Here is a 20457-nt window from a genome sequence, read left to right as displayed (position 1 = left end):
CTCCCCAGTCAAGAGGGACTGCGCTATGGCCTTTGGCTTAGTTGAGCCAATGGAAGCATGTATCCCTATCTGGGCAAGCACTTTACCACGAAAGCATAATGGCATAGGTATCCTAGCAGCCTCAACCTTGACTTGCGTGGCTTGGAATTCTTCATCAGCCACGTGCAACTGCTCTTCTGCCAGGACCTCCGCACAAACAACTGCAATAGTGTCAGCAACAGAGTCCCCATCTGGCAAGAGCTTGCTTTCTAGGGCATCTGGCGTATTGTCTAAGGGACATTTGGTGCTATTGCATAGCACGCTCAAGCATTCATCCATGCGCAGGCCAAATGATTTCTCCAAATCATGCAGGAACACATACTCCTCCCCATCCACTAACACTGAGGAGAAGCGGCTGATTTCTACCTCTGGGATAGCCACATCCGTCAGTGGTAGTGGCACTGGAGTGTCACTAGGGCCAGCCACAACTATGGATTTCTCAACCACTTCCTCAAGACCCCTAGGGTACTCGAGCCGGTGTGCCTTTCCTTCCGCTGCAGAGTTCATGGGGATAACCTGCTGCTCCTTGGTGTCCTTGATAAAGGACCCAACGTGAAGGTGTGGTAAGCGAAGCTCCTCCAAATCAAGTTCCTCGCTCACCAAGAAGATAAATGTTGCGAGCCGAGAAAGGTACTCCACCGCCAACTTGCGCTTCTTGAGCGCTCTTGTGCATCTCCAAACTACTCAAAGATTTAATTGTGCACCACTTCTTGAAGACAGCACCTCTTACTAACTAGAATAAAGTCATGTATCACTACTTTGCATGAGTTCCAATCTCTCTCTTCATACTGCTGTCTTTGTATCCTCCATGTAAATGATCAAAACTATCGTGTACTAGCCAAGCTAATTTTCATTTTTTGCCCTGGTGGTCTACCTCTCTAACAACTACGTGTACAAGATCATCTTCACCATCACTTTTTGTTGCTAGAACGATATCACCAACCTCTAACCAAGGGGGTGCATGTCCGACCTCTCCAAGAGTTGTAAGCTGCTTTCTTTGAATCAAATCCTTCACCTCATATGTTACTAGCATGTTATCTGTCAACGGGAGAGGTATGAACTTATGCATCAAAGATGAGATTGGTCTTACACAATCCCAATTGTACGGCATAGTTTGTTGTTGTACAATGCTCATTCCAGTAACATGATGAACTATTAGTTCGTCAACCCCATTGTGTGAGGATATGCATTGTCTATAATACTCTACCCCAAAATACAAATAATATTGACCATTGCGCTTGATAGAGAACAATGCTTTTATTTTGGCCTTCCAATTCCGTACAGGAAGAGCATCAGTATCACCATTGTCCTACTTTACAGTCACATGATCACCAACTTTAAAAGCCTCACCCTGGTAAAGTCTCTTTTGGTAGGTTGTGACAAGAGTATTTTCACCTTCACTAACTCTCATCGCCCACAGTTGCTGAAAGTACCTTTTCTCCTCATCTAAAAGGCATCTCTTTGTGCATTTCTTCTTGGTTATACCGATCCCTTTTGCTCTAATCATGGTGTGGTAGTAAGCCGGTTCATAATATGCCACAATCTTATGCCATAGCTCCCTGGCTCTTGTTAGAGATGAGAGTTCCAAGAGCCCTTTTTCATGGAAGATAGAGCATTGTGGACTCATAAGATGCAGTAGAGTGAAATCATCTGGGAGTATCAACCTTTGGTGTAAGAATGACAAATTCCTCTCGTGTGCACGAATCCATACTTCTCCTCTCGAAGCATGCGAGTAACCCATGTAAACAAAACGTGCTTGTAAAAGTGGACATAAGTTATCTCATTATTATTTTTATTTGTCTTTACTCCCATGTATATGGAGACAATCCTTTAAAAAATGTAACACCAATATACATCATGAGATCCATGCTTGATAATGTCAATTCAAGCAATTCCTCATTCCCAACAACATGCTCCAATGGTGAAGAGTTTGGACCAAAGAATTCCTCGCTCCTTACTTGCCGATATGAGAACAATGATCGCATTATCTTGATACTCTCCTTTGTCCAACCCTTCTCACGAATGTTAAATGTGTGGGCAATGTCTATTCGGAGAATACCAAGCTCATACATGGGTCTTGATACCTCGTTGATGACACTCAATACATATGGCAGACACCACTGAACAAAATTTTTATTTTCCTCTGCCTTAAAAACTTCAAAGTACTTGCTAGGAGTGTGTGGCCACCTGCCATTGCGAATTGATGGTGGTGCAAGCTTGTATACAAGCTCGCAACATTCATTCACCTTCTTTTTCAATTCATTTTTCAATCCTTGCATGACATTTGATGTATATTTACTGAACAAATTCAATGGAAGACATGCATTGTATCGAACACCAAGTCACGCGACAAGTCAAAGCCATATAAGTCAACAAACTTCCATAACACTGACTCTCCAGATAGTCCTGCATGTGCAAGATTAGTCTCTCTTTCAGTTTGAGAGGTTGCTCTTTTGGCCTGAGTTAGTGCATTGGACATTTCCAAAACGGAGCGTTTTGTTGGTGGATATCTTGCTTGTTGTCTATTATCATCATGAACATATCTCCCTCTATACATTGGATTACTAGCATCAAGAGCTGCTTTGGGCTTGTATCTTCGACAACCCTCCTTGCCACCATCCTTTAAGAGTCCTATTTTGCAGTGGGCAGGATGGTCTCCACTGACCATCACAAGCATCCCGCGTAATATGCATGTCTGTTGCCGTTCAGTTCCCATGCAAATATTTTGTTGACATCATAGTTGTAGTGTACTTTTATTCCTAACATGAACAAGTCTTGCAATTCCTCCATAAGAGGACATAGAAAAGCACAAAATAGACCACTATTGTTTCGGGTTGGAGCTAAATGGCAGGAACAGTACTGGGAGTACACTAACATTGGAAGACTTGCCCATGTTCAAAATTTTTATCTCTACAACCCCATTGTCTTTCTGCATGGTGCGAGAGGATTGGAAACCATCCCAATCCAATAGAAGTTCCAAGTTACGGGGATCTCCCTGGAAAATTATTATGCCATATGAAAATACTCAAAAAATAAAACAAAGTAAATAAAAATAGCATGCCAATATTTCTAAAACCATGCCTCAATAAATCTCTTATTAGAGACTACACGTCTACGACAATCTCTACACACGAAAATATATTCTTGAGGCTTCTCATTCCACCCTTATTGAATCTCCTGCTAACGGGATGAAGGAGGAAACGTTGTGTACACCTTTTTACACCCTGGGGTTGTACAGATAACTGGAAGCTCAAATGTGGCATGTGGGTCCCAAAAGTGCTGGACTATACGACATTTTGCACCATCCCAAAAATCATGGATAAACTCCGATTGTAGTTCATGCGGCTTTCCCAACCACTTGTCTTGGTTTCTCCACATGGAGAGCATGCCATGACGCAAAGACTTGATCTTCAACATAAGCTCAATCTGTCTTCCAATTGGGAGATAATCAAAGGCTAGTGTCTCCTTGAGAGGCTTTTGACAACTTGGGCACCTTTCACAACATGCCAAGCAATCACGCTTTGCTTTACTTTTTGCAGTATTAGTGATGCATGCACAAATTTCCACACTACATCCTTCATAGTTGTCCTCCGTGCTTGGGCGTAGTAGCTCTGGCTCATGGCAATTCCCTTATTCACCCATGCAGCCTCTATATCGAAGAGGTTGTACCATACCAAGCCCTTGAAATAGTGATTGCAATTCCTCCCAACAAGCAGGCACCCTATAGTTATCAAACAAAAAACCATCCCAATCATGTTCAAGTCGAAGCAAGATTTTTCTTAGGCTTGGATCCTCCCTAGTGGAGTCATGCTTGCCTATTTTTGCCCCAACCATGTCACCGAATAGTAGACGAAGCATTTCGTCTTGACTGCTAATGGGAACGTGATATTCATCCCATAATGTCTGGAATTGAATGATCTTTGATAAAATTTCAATTCCAAGCGGTGCATGATCTGGACAGGAAGGTTGTTGGCAGTCTTCACCTGCTCCAGTTGTACTTGACAATCTCACCTCTATGCCCTCTTCAAAGTCCTCTTCCACATTCAAAGAAGCATATGATGGTTCCACGTCTGGTATATTTTCATCAAAGTGTCTTACCTCCACACCATCTCGGTTTACAAACCCAAGCTCACTTGCTAGACTGCCTACAACACTCCTTAGTTGTGCATGCCTAAAAAATGTCGTTTTCCCAACATATTTTCCACCTGGAAAAATGCAGAACATGTACACCACATTCTTGGTGTGGTGTCATTGTCGGATGAACTCTGGAGAGGTGGTGTACTATCAAGCTCATTCACATCAGGTGATTGACCTTGAAGGGATTCAAAATTTCTATTGTAATGGACATCTGGGTGAACTTTATGGAGTGCCTCCTATTTTCTATGTTGAAAAAAGGTGCCTCTGCTCAGCATTTGACATCCTTCCAATGTAAATGCACATTTATACGTGCATGCACACTTGAAAGTCTTGGAGGTGGAAGCCATATATGCATGTATCACCTAAATGTCATGAGCCATGGTTACACGGACTATAGTGACCCAAAAAAACACTTTTGCACATGATGCTAGTGGCAAAGGTAGTAGTGCCACATACTCTAAGTCACAAATTAGATATTTACGAGAATGAGCACCGTGCATTCAAAAACTATTTTATTAATAAACATGCGTGTGTCAATATGCGAATGACCCACTCAAAAGTGGAAAAAGGATTGTATGTCTGCCATAGTAATACTTTGCAAGAAAATTAGAGCAATGGACTGCATGTACATGATGCTAGTGTCAAAGGTTGTAGTACCAAGTACTATAAGTCACATATACAAATCGGATATAGCTTTGCAGCATTGTGCAACTTCATTAATTGGAGAGTCACATACAATAAAAGACTGATTTGAACACGCTTGTTGGATCTTTTAACATAGATGATGGATACATTCACGCAAGACACAATTTCTTGCTCGGAATAAGGCTTTCAACCACAGCAAGCCTATCACTTAAAATCCTTGGAGATATACAATTTTCATCATGGAGAACTACTTTGTAATAATCAAGTGGATTTAAGGTTTCTTTCAAAAGCACTAAAGCCATATTCTCGGGCCACCACCTAGTGTCATCTATAACTATTCTTGAAATGTGGATCGGTGGCCTTTCTCTCCCAGAGACATAAAAGTGTTTCTCTGGCCAAACAATCATTCCTTCAAGATGACAGGCTAACTCAGCAACTAGTTCTTCTACTACTTCTTGTCAAGCCAAAACCTACATATGCATGTTTGCAAGATTGACCACCGTGCATTCAAAACTATTTTATTAATAAAATGTGTGTCAATATGCATGATGTCTATGCAAGGGCTAGACGTCGCTCTAAAGAAAAGAAAGAATCATTCAAATTTGAAAAAATGATCATATTTGTTTTGCGTTTTGAGTTTTACGTACACATACTTCATGATGCACAACAACCTAGCACCAAAGATGCTTACAATACAAAAGTAGAGTTGCTTTACTGTATATATAAGAGAGCAAGATATCATAAATTAAAGTGATTTTGCACATAGATATGATTTTTTGCTAAGTCATTATTTTTTATAAAACATATTTATTCATATATGTTTTGCTAAAGTGAGATCGTTGTGCAAACTATGTGAGATCGATGTGCGAACTATGCGCGTGAGTGCAAAGGAGAGAGCCATGGATCAAAGTAGATAGTTAAAATGTTGCTACCCGACAAAAAAAACGGCACAGCAAAGCTTGTCTTGGCCGATGAAACAACTCGTGTGATCAAGGTTGAACCACTAGAATCGTCGTCGCTTCTCTCAATTTGACAAACGCGTGTACGCTACAATAGGTCGATTCTCTGCGTGCATAAAATTGAACTGCAATGAGAACATATTAACATATTGAATGTCATCCTTCACGTAGTAGCATAAAAATTCACACATTGCCATAAAATAAAATGAAAGCAGTAACTAAAGACATAAAGGAAATGTTATTTGGGCAAATTACCAAAGCTAAGTGGAATATATACTTGCTAAGCTCGCTCAGAAGGATGTTATGTGCTGGAGCTTCTCGAGTTGCACACGTACCATTTGTATTCAAACTTGCCAAGAAGGCGGTACTCGGTGTTATACTTTAAATGCCGTGATGAGAAATTTAATTGTTGTTGTACTGTAACTACGCAGCTCGATCGAAACAGTATGATCAACAGCTCATGAGCGCTTGAGGATTTGCTAATGAGTAGTGCGAATGAGCAGATCAAAGCAGCTAATTCTGCACGCGGTGTACTGCCCTGTTGGTCGGAGCACCTAAAATATACAGTCGAGCAGTGTACATATAACTGCACTTCTGATTGCAGATTAGATCGAGCTGCGGTGCAATGTGTACTGCTTTATGCAGCCGCCTGAGTTGCACCCTTTGAGCGAATTCAAGCAACATCGCACTGGCTGCAGCTGGCCGCTTCGCACCTTCGGGAGTAACTAGGAGCTAGGGCTGTTGTCACGGCCTCTTGCGCAAGCTTCACTCCCGATGGGCATCTTGCTGCAGGCAGTGGAGGAGGCACAGTATGGAGGCACTGGGCAGGCAATTAACCCTAAACATACCAGCGTAGGTGAAGCTTTAGACAATAGCGGATACAGAGTGGGAAGCGTAGAGATGCTCGATCAGCTGGGCTTGGAGATCAGCTGCTACCATTGCTGGCTTTGAATATTACAGGCTTCACCAAAACCCTTAGTTTGCGCACCAAATTGCTGGTTCCTAGGTATGTACTAAATTCACGCCAAAGCCAGGGCTCATTTAGTCCCGCCTACCAAATGGTTAGAGCAGTGTTCGGGAAAAAATTGGTAGGAACTCTTAGAAAATTAGGTTTATTTTTGGGGTTTTTACACTAATTTTCTCTATTTTGGGGTGGAATTTCACCTTTTTCCCTTGCCTTCAATTGGCATTATTGAAATTGAAAACGGCATGATGTTAAGCTGAGACACATTTTTCCCGAACACTGGCTTAGAGTCACCTCCTAACCTTTGAAATCATTTCAAGGTGAGATGTGCTACAAAATTTTCACAAATCTCTGGCAAATTGTATTATTTTCCAAATCAGATGTACACTAACACTAACTCATCCTTTATGCATGGGTGTTTGCACGTGTGCGCTCTCACATGCGTTTGCGCATGCTCGCACGCACATACGTGTGTGTGTGTGTGTGTGTGTGTGTGTGTGTGTGTGTGTGTGTGAGAGAGAGAGAGAGAGAGAGAGAGAGAGAGAGAGAGAGAGAGATGAAATGTTATATTGAACGTCTGCAAAATTCCAAAATGACATACGAGAGAGAACCAATGCAATCTTGGTGGATCTGACACGATCTATAGGTACAAAAATAGAATTAAGTGTATAGGAAAGTAAATCGAAAGCGAGAATAATCATCATCGTCACTCTCAATGTCTCAAAAAAAAACCTAGGACGAAGAGTCTCTTTGCTAGATGTTTGAGGTCTTTTGAGAGATACTTCTAAATGTTTTGTCCGTCTTGAGGTCTCTTGGGAGTGTCCCTGCGGCATAAGAACTCCTTTTCCCATGCAGGTGCGTGCGTGCGTGCGTGTGTGTGTGTGTGTGTGTGTGTGTGTGTGTGTGTGTGTGTGTGAGAGAGAGAGAGAGAGAGAGAGAGAGAGAGAGAGAGAGAGAGAGAATGTTATGCTTTGAATTATGTCACTTACTTGCAAACCTGGATATCAAGTTTCCCATCTTTTTAATTGCATAGTAGATTTCTCCCTCATAAAAGTGGTTTTTGAACCTTTGAGCATCAAAGCACTGGACACATTTATCCACAGAGTCCAACATGATAGAGATTCCCTTCTCCCTTTCTTTACTTGAATCAATTGGCTTATTCAGAATACTGTCAGTGTGCCACACAAGCTTGCATAATATCCTAGCTGTCAGTGACCTCAGAGCCATCATCTGCTATTAGTTTTGTAATGGCATCCCTGCTTTGTTTTGCTTTTAGTTTTTGAAAAAAACCCATGGATCAGGTATCTTTAACATCTGCTAACTCCCTGACTTTGCATTTAAATCTTGCCTTAGAGACCTCATGTTAAGCTAGAGATCAATTTTGATGCCCTCAATATTCTTGCATGTTTGCAGTGTAGCATTACCTTAATTTACCAATGACAACAGAGGTTTCAATTTTGCATTCAAATGTAGTAGTTTCTCTTTTCCTAGAAGCGTGCAATTTCCCATTAGATCTAATACAATGCTGCATTCCAGAAGTAAAGAAACCCCAAGTGCTAACAACATCAATTTGCAAGTTTTTAGCCTTTTAAATTACATGCCATGACATCAGCAAAAAATTCCTTATTATGAAGTAACAAACCCTAAAACATAAGGGGTCTAGCTCTACCCACTTTAGCAGAAGTAGCATCACCATTCATGAGCTCCATGCATAGAGGAAAATGATTAGATAGACAGAATGCAGTGTGAACGTGCATTTTGCATTGTGCAGGAAACCAAACATCATTTAAAAGATATCGTATATCAAGTCTAGACCACGAAGATATATGAGATTTGGAGTGGAAGGTAAATCCTGTTGGGTTGTACCCATTGAGCTAGGCATCAAACATTTGATGAGCAGATTCAAGAGTGTCCAAGGCAATGGCCTCTTCTTTATTCATAATAGAGTTGATGGAAGTTGTGGCCATCCCCTCGTGACCATGTTGAAGTCACCACCCACAATACCATTACCTAGATGCATGTCCTTAATCCATTCCCAAAGTATCACCCTCTCCTTCATATTGTTAGAAGCATACACATTGACTACATGCAGAGGACCCCATTATGAATTAAGAAACAATACAGAGCATCTGCTTGAAGAGTGGTCAAGAATCAAGTGAGGATTAAGAGAACTTTTAATAAAAGTCAGAACACCAGAATACTTGTTTTTCTTCCCCCCATAAAAGCATGAGAATATTTTAAAGTGAAAGGTTTATGTCTCTCTCTTGTGTCGTTTATGCTCCTGCACAAGCACTATATCTAAATGTTGTTGCATGATCCAAGAGTGCAGCATTGCCATCCTAGTGGGACAATTCAAGTCTTTAGCATTGAGAGTAGCTATTTTCATTGTGGAGTGTTTAGAGACCTTTGTGTGGCCTATATCTTGAGACCCCTAATCACTGTACTCCTCCATATTGACCTCAATGTTTATGGCAGGTGCGCGCATCTTTTTTATGTTTATTTTTTCAATAGTATGACCTGCATCTTTAATTGCAGCTAAAGTGTTAGGTGATGGCATATCATGCAGTATATCAAAAACATTAGGGCTAGCATATCCTGAAGAGTATTTTCTAGGTCTGAATGTTTTTGTGGCAGATATAGACTAAAAGTCCTCAGCATCAATGGGTCTTTTCCCTTTATCAATAATCTTGACACCCCCATGAGGATTATTAGATGAAGACCCTTGATTATTTTTGGCATTAGAACCCCTTGCCTGGCTCCCTGCATTAAAGAGGGGTCTAGATATCCCCTTATTAGCAACCATGCCTTGAGGATGTGCATAAGCAGGAGAGACAGAGGGTGGTACTTGAGGAGAGGGATTTTCACTGATATTGTGGATAGTTGTGGGTGATTTGCCAAATATTTGCTCCCGGGGGGCCATCGGAGGGGATCAGATCGGTAGTGTTTTGAGAGATAGATGGGCAATTTCTGGAGAAGTACCCTAATTTATTGCAATGATAACATTCTCCAGCAAGGGAGCCCCATTTCAAGTATAACACTACCCACCCGATTTTGGTATAGTGATGTCCATTGTTTCAGGAAATGGATTTTGGGTGTTCCAGAGAAGATAGGCTTTGTTCCTGTTAAGTGAGTTGATGGTAGGAGCATATAGAACCTGGCCTAAAGTGGCAGTGATCTCCTTGATACAAGGCCACAAAAATGAAGGGAGGTCAATATATTCAACCCATACAGGGCACTGAGAGAGGAGGGAATCTTTGATCATTTTTATTGGCTTCCATTCAAACTCGTACACTACTTGCCCAAATAGAGTAACAATGGGATGGGTGAGAAAAGAAACCTGATCCTAGGGTTTCAGAAAAAGGATTTCAAAAAGTCCTTGCCCCGCATAGAAAATTTTGTCAATTACATGGTTACCAAACCCTTTGTCTATTCCTTGAGCAATGTTGTTTATCTGTGGGAGACGACCAGTAAAAACCAGACCAACAGCCCTAGATTTGAAGACCGAAATTTGCTTCCAAACAGATTCAGTGTCAAGGGAGATCTTATGGTCCCCTTTGATTTGGGGATCATTAGTTACCGTGTCTTTCAAAATGTCAGACAACACAGCAGCGTCGAATGTTGGGGTGTTTTCAAGCTTATCATGAACAAGACTTTGGGCTTTCTCTCTAGGGTTAACCATGAAAGCTAATGGAAGAACAGGGGAAGACATGGCAAAGAGCAAATGGAGGACCTGATGAGGTTTTTGAGCCGATGAAGTGTCTGTGAGTTGCTGTCGTTACGCACCTTTAGGCCTTAGGTCTTCTTTGCATAGACAGAGTGCGAGAAGAGACGGTGGTGTATCTGATCACAATGGAAGGATCAAAACCCTAGCACACCCTGGCAAGGTCTCTCTCTCTCTCTCTCTCTCTCTCACACACACACACACACACACACACACCCCATGTAGCAGCAGATGAAAAACATCTCTCTCTCTCTCTCTCACTCTCTCTCTCTCTCTCTCTCTCTCTCTCTCTCTCTCTCACACACACACACACACACACAAACGACCATGACGAACACCCCTCTCTCTCTCACACACACCCGTGACACAGAGCGTTGCAAAAGATATCAAAATCCTCTTTGTGTGACCCACGATGTACCACATCTCTCTCTCTCTCTCTCTAGGATGTGCACACACATTTGTGACACGTGGCAATGCTCACAGCTTGAGATTTTTTTTTAAGCTATATAAAGTACTATAGATGGTGCTTTTTTTTCAATGTTGAACAACTCCGGTGAATTTTTTTACGGATAATAAAAGTTTTGACATTAACTACATTGTAGTTAAATACGTGTTTACATTTCCTATATATAGAGTATTGTCTAATAGAATTCTACTAGTTAACTATGGTTTTCCTATATAGGAAATAGAAGTTACGATCATTTTCTTATATTGAATAGCATGTTACCTAGTAATCCACTTGTTTTTCTATAAAGAATCGTCGTGTTATGTAGACATTTCCTTTCTCTAGATATATATAGGAAATCCAGCTTGTTATAACTAGTAGAATAGATACATTTTACAAGATACATGGGTTTTTCCTATGTAGGAATTGATTTAAAGTTCCTTGTGGGCCTGCTTACAGGGGAAGAGAACCATCAATAGACGAGACGGAGCAGGAGGGTACTCCAGGGAATTCGAACCGGCTGAGGGATGAAGCAGGGCTGCCACTTGAATGGGGGAGGTGCCAAGAGCTACAGAAGAGAGCCAGTTTTAGTTAAGGTGTAGAGCACCAAGGAGAGTAGACTCTTAAGTGATGCAGTTTGGAGAGTGCCAACAGGAAGGAGCTACATGGAAAATGCACGAGGAAGGGCGTGACAAGGGCTTTAAGAGGTAAGGGAAGCTGTGAGAAAAATGGTGGCTATTAGTTGCATAAGGGAGGCACCGAACACTGTAGATGGGAGCGACCTAGAGGAGGGTGGCCTTGGCGAGCAGATGAGATCTGCCTTGAGCAAATTGGGAGGCCGGTTGTGAGTAGAGCCGCTACCAAGCACAAGGAGATGCGCTAGAGCTCGGGAGCGGCTACAGAACATGGCTAGAGGGTGGCAAGAGAGAGAAGGAGAGGAGGTGTAGCACTCACTGGAGGGGCTATCCTTCACAAGCTGTACAGAGCACTAGTAGCATGTGTAGGGCTATCATCAAGATGAACGCAGGGTTGGAGGGCCTTGAGGACAAGCTGAAAGGTAGAGGGCCATGAGCAGGGGGAGTTTGGTAATGCAAGGGGGATGAGCCTCCGTACAAGGGAAGAGGACCATGATTAGGGTAAAGGCAGCAGGAGGGTACTATAAGGAGCTCTAACCGACTAGAGGATGAGGCAGTCCTACCACTTGAAGGGAAGGGAGGTTCCAAGAGCTGCAAAAGAGGGCGCCCGAGAGTAGTGCAAGGGGCACGAGCCTTCGTAAGGGGAAGAGGACCGTGATTAGGCTAGAGGGAGCAGGAGGGCATTGCAAGAAACTCTGACCGGCTGATGGATGAAGCAACGCTGTCACTTGAAGGGAAGGGAGGTGCCAAGAGCTGTAGCGGAGGGCACCCAAGAGGAGGTTGTTTTGAGGGGAGGTGGAGAGCACCACTATTTAGTGATGCAATTTGGAGGGCCCTAAGAGGAGGCAACGTTGCAAAGAGACAAGGAGGGAGTTGCATGACAAGGGCTTTTGGAGAGCTCTACAAGGATAAGGGAAGTTGTGAGAAAAATTGGTGACTATTAGTTGCATAAGGGAGGCACGGAACACTGTAGATGGGAGCGACCTGGAGGAGGGCGGCCTTGGCCAGCGAGCGAGCTCCACCTTGAGAAAGTTGGGAGGCCGGTTGTGTGTAGGGCTACCAGGCACAAGGAGATGTGCTACGTCTCTGGAGCGGCTACAAAACAGGGCCAGAGGGTGGCAAAGGAGAGAAGGAGAGGAGTAGCACTGGCTGGAGGGGCTCGCCTTCACGAGTTGTGTAGAGCACTAGTAGCATGTGTAGGGCTATAATTAGGATAACTGCAGGATTGGAGCGCCATGAGCACGAGTGTAAGGGTGGAGGGCCTTGAAATGGGGGCGTTTGTTGGTAGTGCAAGGGTCACGAGCCTCCGTACAGGGGAAGATGACCGTGATTAGGCTAGAGGGAGTAGGAGGGTACTGTAAGGAACTCGAACCGGCTGAGGGATGAAGTAGGGCTACCACTTGAAGGGAAGGGACTTGCCAAGAGCTGCAAAAGAGGTAAGCCAAGAGTAAGTTTTGAGGCAAGGTGGAGAGCACCAAGGAGGGTGGACTGTTTAGTGATGTAGTTTGGAGGGTGCTAAGAGGAGCCAGCGTTGCAAGGAGACTGAACGGGAGCTATGCAGAAACTGCATGAGGAAGGGCATGACAAGGGCTTTAGGAGAGTGCTATAGGGATAAGGGAAGTTGTGAGAAAAACTAGTGGCTATAAGTTGCATAAGAGAGGCACCAAACACTACATATGGGAGAGACCTGGAGGAGGGACGTGGCCATTGTGAGCGGTGAGCTTTGTCTTGAGCAAGTTGGGAGGTTGGTTGTGTTGTGTGTAGGGCTACCAGACACAAGGAGATGCGCTATGATGCAAGAGCAGTTGGCTACATGATGTTTTCAGATAAGAAAGACAAAAAAACTAATTGAGGGGATGTCACTTGAGTGACATGACTAAGAGTTTGTTAGATGTTACAAGGGTTGCTGTCTCAATTGATTATACTTGCAATGATTCAAGGAGTTGTTATTTGGACATACATGGTCTAGAGGGTGCACAGTTCCATAAGGTGCATTTATTTATTACAAAAAAGGAGAATGGAGATATGTTTGAAGATGCTAGACAAGTAGTGAAAGAATCTCTCTCTACAGTTGATGGTCATCTAGAGGTGGATTGCATTGATATTCTTGTTCCGATGAATCAAGAGTTTCAACTATCTCCAAGAGCATATGCATTTGGATGCATGTCTAGAAGCAAAGAAGAGACAATTTGTGCTTGAGGATGGAAGACTGAAGAATCAGTTGAAGGTGGCGCAGTTGATGAGCTTCAAACCTCCATCATTACCACACTAACAGGAAAGAAGGTGAAAACTTCACGACCACTTGCAAACAAGCAAGCCAAAGTGCAAAAAGTAGCGGGCCTAGAAAAATTGGTTCCATTTTGGATGTAGACAATGCAACTTTGGCATCCTCAACACAAGGCTCAACATCAAAGATGAGAATTATAAATCCAGAAGTTTTATAGGCTAAGGCCATGAAAGGACAAGAAAAAGATACAGGTGGGATGAATAAGTATATAGTTTATTTTCCTTTTCAATTTAGAGAATTTTATATCCCTGCTCAAAATTGTTGGCTTGCTCCTGATCACTGTAATTCACGTATTATGGATAAAAAACATGTTGAAAGCGTGGTGTTTGGATTTTTACGGAGTACAACTAAGCCTGCAACATGTGCATATTTGATGCCTGTTGGAGATGCAAAGACAAAGGAGGGTACTCCTATGACAATAGAAGAGGTGAAAGAAGACAAACTACAAGATTACAACTATTGGATTATTGATGGGCAACATTCTATCTATGTTGCAAAAATTTTGCTTCACAATTAGCCAAAAAAAAAAAAGTATTTCAAACATTAATTGATGTGTATCAATCCAGAAAGGCTCACATTGTTGTGAATGCTCCTCCAATTGTTTCAATTGCTATATCTGCTATTGCAAATGACGAGGCTAAAGCATGTTATATTAATCAACCTTACAGTCAGATATTGAGACATTTTCAAAGTCAATGAATCTTTTCAAACCGACTATCAAGGGCAGCAATTGGAGTTGCAGAGGGACATGCATCTCGTGCTAGATGGGATGTAAGTGGCTGCTTTCTTCTTTCTATAGTGTTTAATTTAGAATTAAAGTTCAGTCTTCGAATTGTAGCTATATTTCTTTTCAGTCTTTTCTTTGATTGGCCAAAATGAGTGCAGGAGCAAGATGGATTTATAAACAAGCACACACGGTGACATATTGTTAAGTATGGAGCCTGATTTACCCTTGTAATTTTCTGTGGTAAAAGCGCACATTTGTAAGGCCCCCATTATGAGGAGAAGCCATCGTGCGTGAAGGAAAATCACTCACTGGAAACCAAAATTTTCACGGACAAGAATCAGGGGCAACTTTAAAGGCCTCGGGGGCGGAGGCCCCCGAGACTTTTATTTTCGCCGGAATATTCTTTTTCGCCGGAATATTATGTCCGGACGGCGGCCGAAAAGTGGGCGGAAAACAATCGGTCGGTTCGCCGGTGACCGGTAGTCAATGGCCGATGGCCGGTGGCCGGTGGCCGAATTCAAAAGCGGACTTGTCTTCTCAAGGGAGGCCACACATGGGTGGATTGGAGGGTCTGATTTGGACTTATTCGCATAAGCGCGGCTACACATGGGTGTCTCTCATAAGAGAGGGCAGCCCTTTTGACCTATAAAAGGAGGCCATTTCTACACACATTTCATAGTGTGAAGTTGATGCAACAAGGTGAGTGTGAGGTGGTGAGAGTGAAGCAAGGCGGGAGCTCCATTAAGGGTATAATCCCTTTGTAAACTACTTCTTGTTTTGAAGTACTAAAGCCATTGAGTGGTTGCTTTCCCGTGGACGTAGCCCACATTGGGTGAACCACGTATATTGTGTGTACTCTCTCTCTCTCTCTCTCTCTACTCTATAATCTCGTGTATATAAATCTGTCTCTCTCCATTAAGTAATCTACTCAATTATCTATTTAGCTATGTCTTATTTCCTAACAACTGGTATCAGAGCAAGGTTTGCTCGTAGCTAAATTATCTCAAGGAAAGGATTCCTTGAATTGAGTGGGAGTTATGGCGGAGGAAGGGAAGCTCAGGATTGAGAAGTTCAACGGCAAAAACTACCAACATTGGAAGATGAACATTGAAGACTATCTCTACCAGAAGGACCTCTATTTGCCACTAGGAGGTCTTGCGAAGAAGCCCGCAACAATGGCAGATGAAGCATGGATTGTCCTTGATCGAAAGGCACTGGGAACAATCCGGTTAAGCTTGGCGTCAACGGCGGCCTTCAATGTTTCGGAGATGAAGACCACGGAGGACGTGATGAAGTCACTTGACGACTTCTACGAGAAACCATCGGCATCCAATAAGGTATTTCTTATTAAGCGCTTGTTCAATCTAAAGATGGCAGAGAATGGTTCAGTTGCAGAACACCTAAATGACTTTAACACAAACATAAGTCAACTTCGATCAGTGAAAATCAATTTCGATGACGAATTGGAGCTCTCCTTGTACTTTCATCTCTACCGGATAGTTGGGACAGCCTTGTGATGGATGTAAGTAATTCTATCTCTGGCACAAATACTCTTAAGTTTAATGATGTTGTGGGTGTTCTCCTAAGCCAGGAAATGCGAAGGAGAAGCACAGGAGAATCATCAAGTGCTGCACTATCAGTGGAAACAAGAGGAAGGCTTAAGGAGAGGTTCAAAAACCAAAAGGGTCGTGATCGCTCAAGGCGGAGTAAGTCACGCACAAAGTCAGTTCTTGAATGTTGAAACTGCGGCAAGAAGCACTACAAGAGGTTGTGTTCTCTTATGACGCTGTTAACGACGGAAATACACTGGGTTTTTATAACCCCCGGCGTCACTATGAACGTCTCTATATAGCGACGGTCATAGCGACGGTTAGCGACGTTTACACAGAAGTCTATAGCGACGCTCATAGCGACGCTACAGAGCCATAAATAGCGACGGTTATAGCGACGCCCGAGAGAATTTTTTTTTGGTGACAGGGCATTGAATGCCCTGCCACCCATCAACCATATTGTACTTGATTCACTTTTTAAAAAAAGTGCAAGGGTAGATAATAGACCCAAAATAGTCACCCACAAGACGCATTGTTTGCAAAATTGACAAGCGTAAAATTGACAATTGTACACATCATAGGCAAAATGAATTGATTGGCAAATGTAATAATGACAATTGTACAACATCATAGGCATAAAGAATTGATTGGAAAAATGAATTGCGGTGACAAATGTAATAATATATATGGTTCAAAAAGACGTATAAAATCCGTCTCATGATACATAAGCTATGAGAAACCCTAAACTAATGCTATCTAGCTACGGCTAAACTGACATCGTCTAGTCAGATGTCTCATCGCGTCCAAGCGGCGTATCTGTCGGATTCTGCAAAAAAAGACAATAAGACAGCTTTCAGTACGTATAAACATATAACGACATTTATAAAACAATACAAAAAATAGAAAAGAGTAAACCCTAATACTAACCATGCCGCCACGAGAACTGAGAATGTCCATCAGGGCGTTTAAGCCCTTCCTGCCTGCGTACTCGCGCTCGTACGGTGTGGGATCACGTCCTGTCATCGACCACTGTCAAAACATACAAAGAATTCATTATGTTAGAATTAAAAAACTCATAAACCCTAAACTATCGAACATAAAGAGCAATGCGAAAACACTTACAAAATCAGCCTCAAATGATGCCCATCCACCGCTCCCCAAGTGGTGCAAGCTCCCTGCCTCTACTCGTGCTCTGGCTGCATCCTTTTGGTGCTTCCACTTGTCGGGATTCTCACGCGCTGCTTTCTTCGCATTCTTCCAATCTTCTTTGGCCAGCCAATCTGGCCTGTTCCACCCATGCTTGATTGCTTTTTGCACTTCGGAACGCTTGTGTTTGCAGTATTCGTGCATTCGAATCTTCATCAGGTCTTCATTGAAGCGCTGATCCCGTGTTGGAACGGAAAACTCATCATGAAGTATGCTGATGACTCTGTTTTCTAAATCACTTGGTACTTCACTCCATCTTTGACCAAATGGATTTACGCCATCCATAGCCAGGCCTAAGTGCAAATTTCGAGCTTCCTTGGCAAAATCCGATCATGTTCCATCTATATGTTTCCAGGCTGTGCAATCTGCAGGAATTCGTAGCACACCATCCGAAGATTTATTCTCCTCATGCCATGATGCTAGGGTGGCCATGGACTTACATTTGAAGAAATGCTTGATGCGAGGAAGCAGAGGAAAATGTCGCAAAACCTTTTGTGGAATTTTTGTCCCGTGGAGATCTACTCGATATCTTTCGGAATCACATTTCGGACACTTCTCCATGTCTATGTATTCCTCTCTGAAAAGAATGCAGTCATTAGGACAAGCGTGGATAGAATTGTAATCCATCCCCAAGTTTCGCAAAATCTTTCTTGCTTCATCTCGGGAATCTGGCATCACATTGTCAGCTGGTAGTATGTGCTCTTTAAGCAATCTACACAACATAAAAATACGATACAGTCGTGTAAAAATCTATGAGATCATTATACATTTAGAGTTTTATTAAAGTAAACTAATTGTAATAGATCACCTGAAAAGCGCTGTGACGCTAGTGTCACTCCATCCAAACTTTGCCTGCATGTTGAGAAGAACCAGGAGTGCTTTCAATCTAGACATACGTGCTCCATTATACAATGGCGTATCGGCTTCACTTTTCCTATCATCATAGATAAGCCTTTCTGAATCCATGATTGTCTCGATCATTTCATCAATCTCGGGCTCAAACATTGCCTCGTTGGGAATGTGCTCTGCATGATCATCCCCCGAGCTGTCAGAGGCTACATCTTGTGGCCTCACATATGATGCTTGACCAAAGCGCCTGCGAACACGTCTATTGGGTTGCAAGATTGCTGCTTGTTGGCCAGCGTCAGAGTCCGACGAGTTATAATTGGCAACAACTCGATCTATAATAGATGGATCGAACTCGCCAAATTCGCGAACGTGCTGCAAAGAAACACGTCTTGTCCGTCGCACAGCATGCTTGCATTGATTACAAGGACATAAGACCCTCGTTGAGAGATAGATGTTTCGGTTGGACGGTCCCACATCCTCGTCACTACTCATAATGAGGATAAAAATCTTATAACCTGGACAAAAAATTTAATATTCTATTGGCATTCTTCGTCTTATCTCTCTCTCTCTCTCTCTCTCTCTCTCTCTCTCTTTACCTTACATTCTCTAGTCATGTCCAATCCCCGTACACCTCGGTCTAGAGGTGCACGGAGATCAGAACCACCGGGTTATAATCTCGTCTTTATTGGTCAATACCTATATTTGTGGGTACAAGAAATCTACAGACCCACGTCTACATGATACTGCATGTAGTGGACAAAACCCCTTTGCCTCTTCTCTAGCTGTAGCACTTCACAGCATCTTAACATCTTTTCACAGTAGATCTTTTCACTGTTCGTTTAAATCTAAACCCTAAACCCTAAACCGTAAGTAATTCTTGCGTGGACTCGATCTAACGTAAATAAGCGTAAATCTAAATAAACGTAAATCTAACTAAAAATAAACCTAAATCTAATTTAACGTAAGTCTACATCTAACCTAATCTTTAACGTCTTTTGGGATAGTTTCCTACAACGTTAAAACTCTCTTCTTCTTGTGTGTGTGTGTGTGTGTGTGTGTGTGTGTGTGTGGGTAAACCTAAATAAACCTAAGTCTAATCTAATATAACATAAATCTAAATCTAACCTAAATTATGGTATATTAAAAACAAAGAACTAAACTAACAGGGATTATAAGAACCTTAAAACTCATTTAACACATAATTTTTCACATAACTCGGCAAGAGTTGGCATTCTCATCACTAAAGATGTGAGAGTTAACTTCCGGCAGTGACGCTGCCTCATCTCCATCCACATCTGACGACAGCAATTGGCCCTTTAGACCGTTCTTGCTCTTGTTACTAACTTTGAAGTTGCTGTTGAATGACTAGAGGTTGTCTAGATGGTCATTGTGTCGGGGATGTAGTGACTCTTGTTGCCCTGAAGATCCACCTTCTTCCCTATCTTCTGAAGACATTTCACCAGTACTTTTGGATCGACGGAGCCCACCATGAGTGAAGGCAGCAATACCCTATATTCCATTGAGGGCTTTCTTCACCCGCTTCATGCAGGCATCGCAATCTATGGAGACCTAAATCTAATCTAATATAACGTAAAACTAAATCTAGCGTAAATAAACGTAAATCTAATTAAAAATAAACCTAAATCTAATCTAATTTAACTTAAATAAACCTAAATCTAATTTAACGTAAGTCTACATCTAACCTAATCTTTAACGTCTTTTAGGATAGTTTCCTACGACGTTATAACTCTCTTCTTCTTGTGTGTGTGCGCGTGTGTGAATGTGTGTGCCAATAAAAAGAGATAAATGGTATAACCTTTCTATCACCCAAGCCAAGTATGATAGATTGGTTATGCCATTTCCCTCTTGAATAATAGGTCTTGAGTTCAACTCCTCGTCGGCTAGATCTTTAGGTCTTTTAATTTTAATTAGTTTCCCACGACGTTAAATTAGTTTCTCTCTCTTTCTCTCTCAATGTGTGTGCGTTTTTTTGTTTATGCATGTTTTCTCTCTCTTTTCCTCTCTCAATGTGTGCGTTTTTTGTTTATGCATGTTCTCTCTCTCTTTTCCTCTTTCAATGTGTGCGTTTTTTGTTTATGCATGCTCTCTCTCTCTTTTCCTCTCTCAATGTGTGTGTGCATTCTCTGCTTATGTATGTGTGTGTGCGTTTTTGTTTATGTTTGTACTCTCTCTCTCTCTCTCTCTCTCTCTCTCTCTCAAAAACACTATGTGTGTGTGTGTGTGTGTGTGTGTGTGTGTGAGAGAGAGAGAGAGAGAGAGAGAGAGAGAGGAA

The 20457-nt window shown here is 42.3% G+C and overlaps 1 pseudogene; it reads right to left on the bottom strand.

Annotated features, from left to right (window-relative positions):
* Nucleotides 1–3219: 3219 nt before the first annotated feature.
* Nucleotides 3220–4523, bottom strand: LOC147420233 (uncharacterized; annotated as a pseudogene).
* Nucleotides 4524–20457: the final 15934 nt, after the last annotated feature.

This window comes from Adiantum capillus-veneris, chromosome 28 (genome assembly GCF_014529385.1).
Source record: "Adiantum capillus-veneris isolate H3 chromosome 28, ASM1452938v2, whole genome shotgun sequence".
Lineage (NCBI taxonomy): Eukaryota > Viridiplantae > Streptophyta > Polypodiopsida > Polypodiales > Pteridaceae > Adiantum > Adiantum capillus-veneris.
This window is presented reverse-complemented; position numbering and strand designations above follow the sequence as displayed.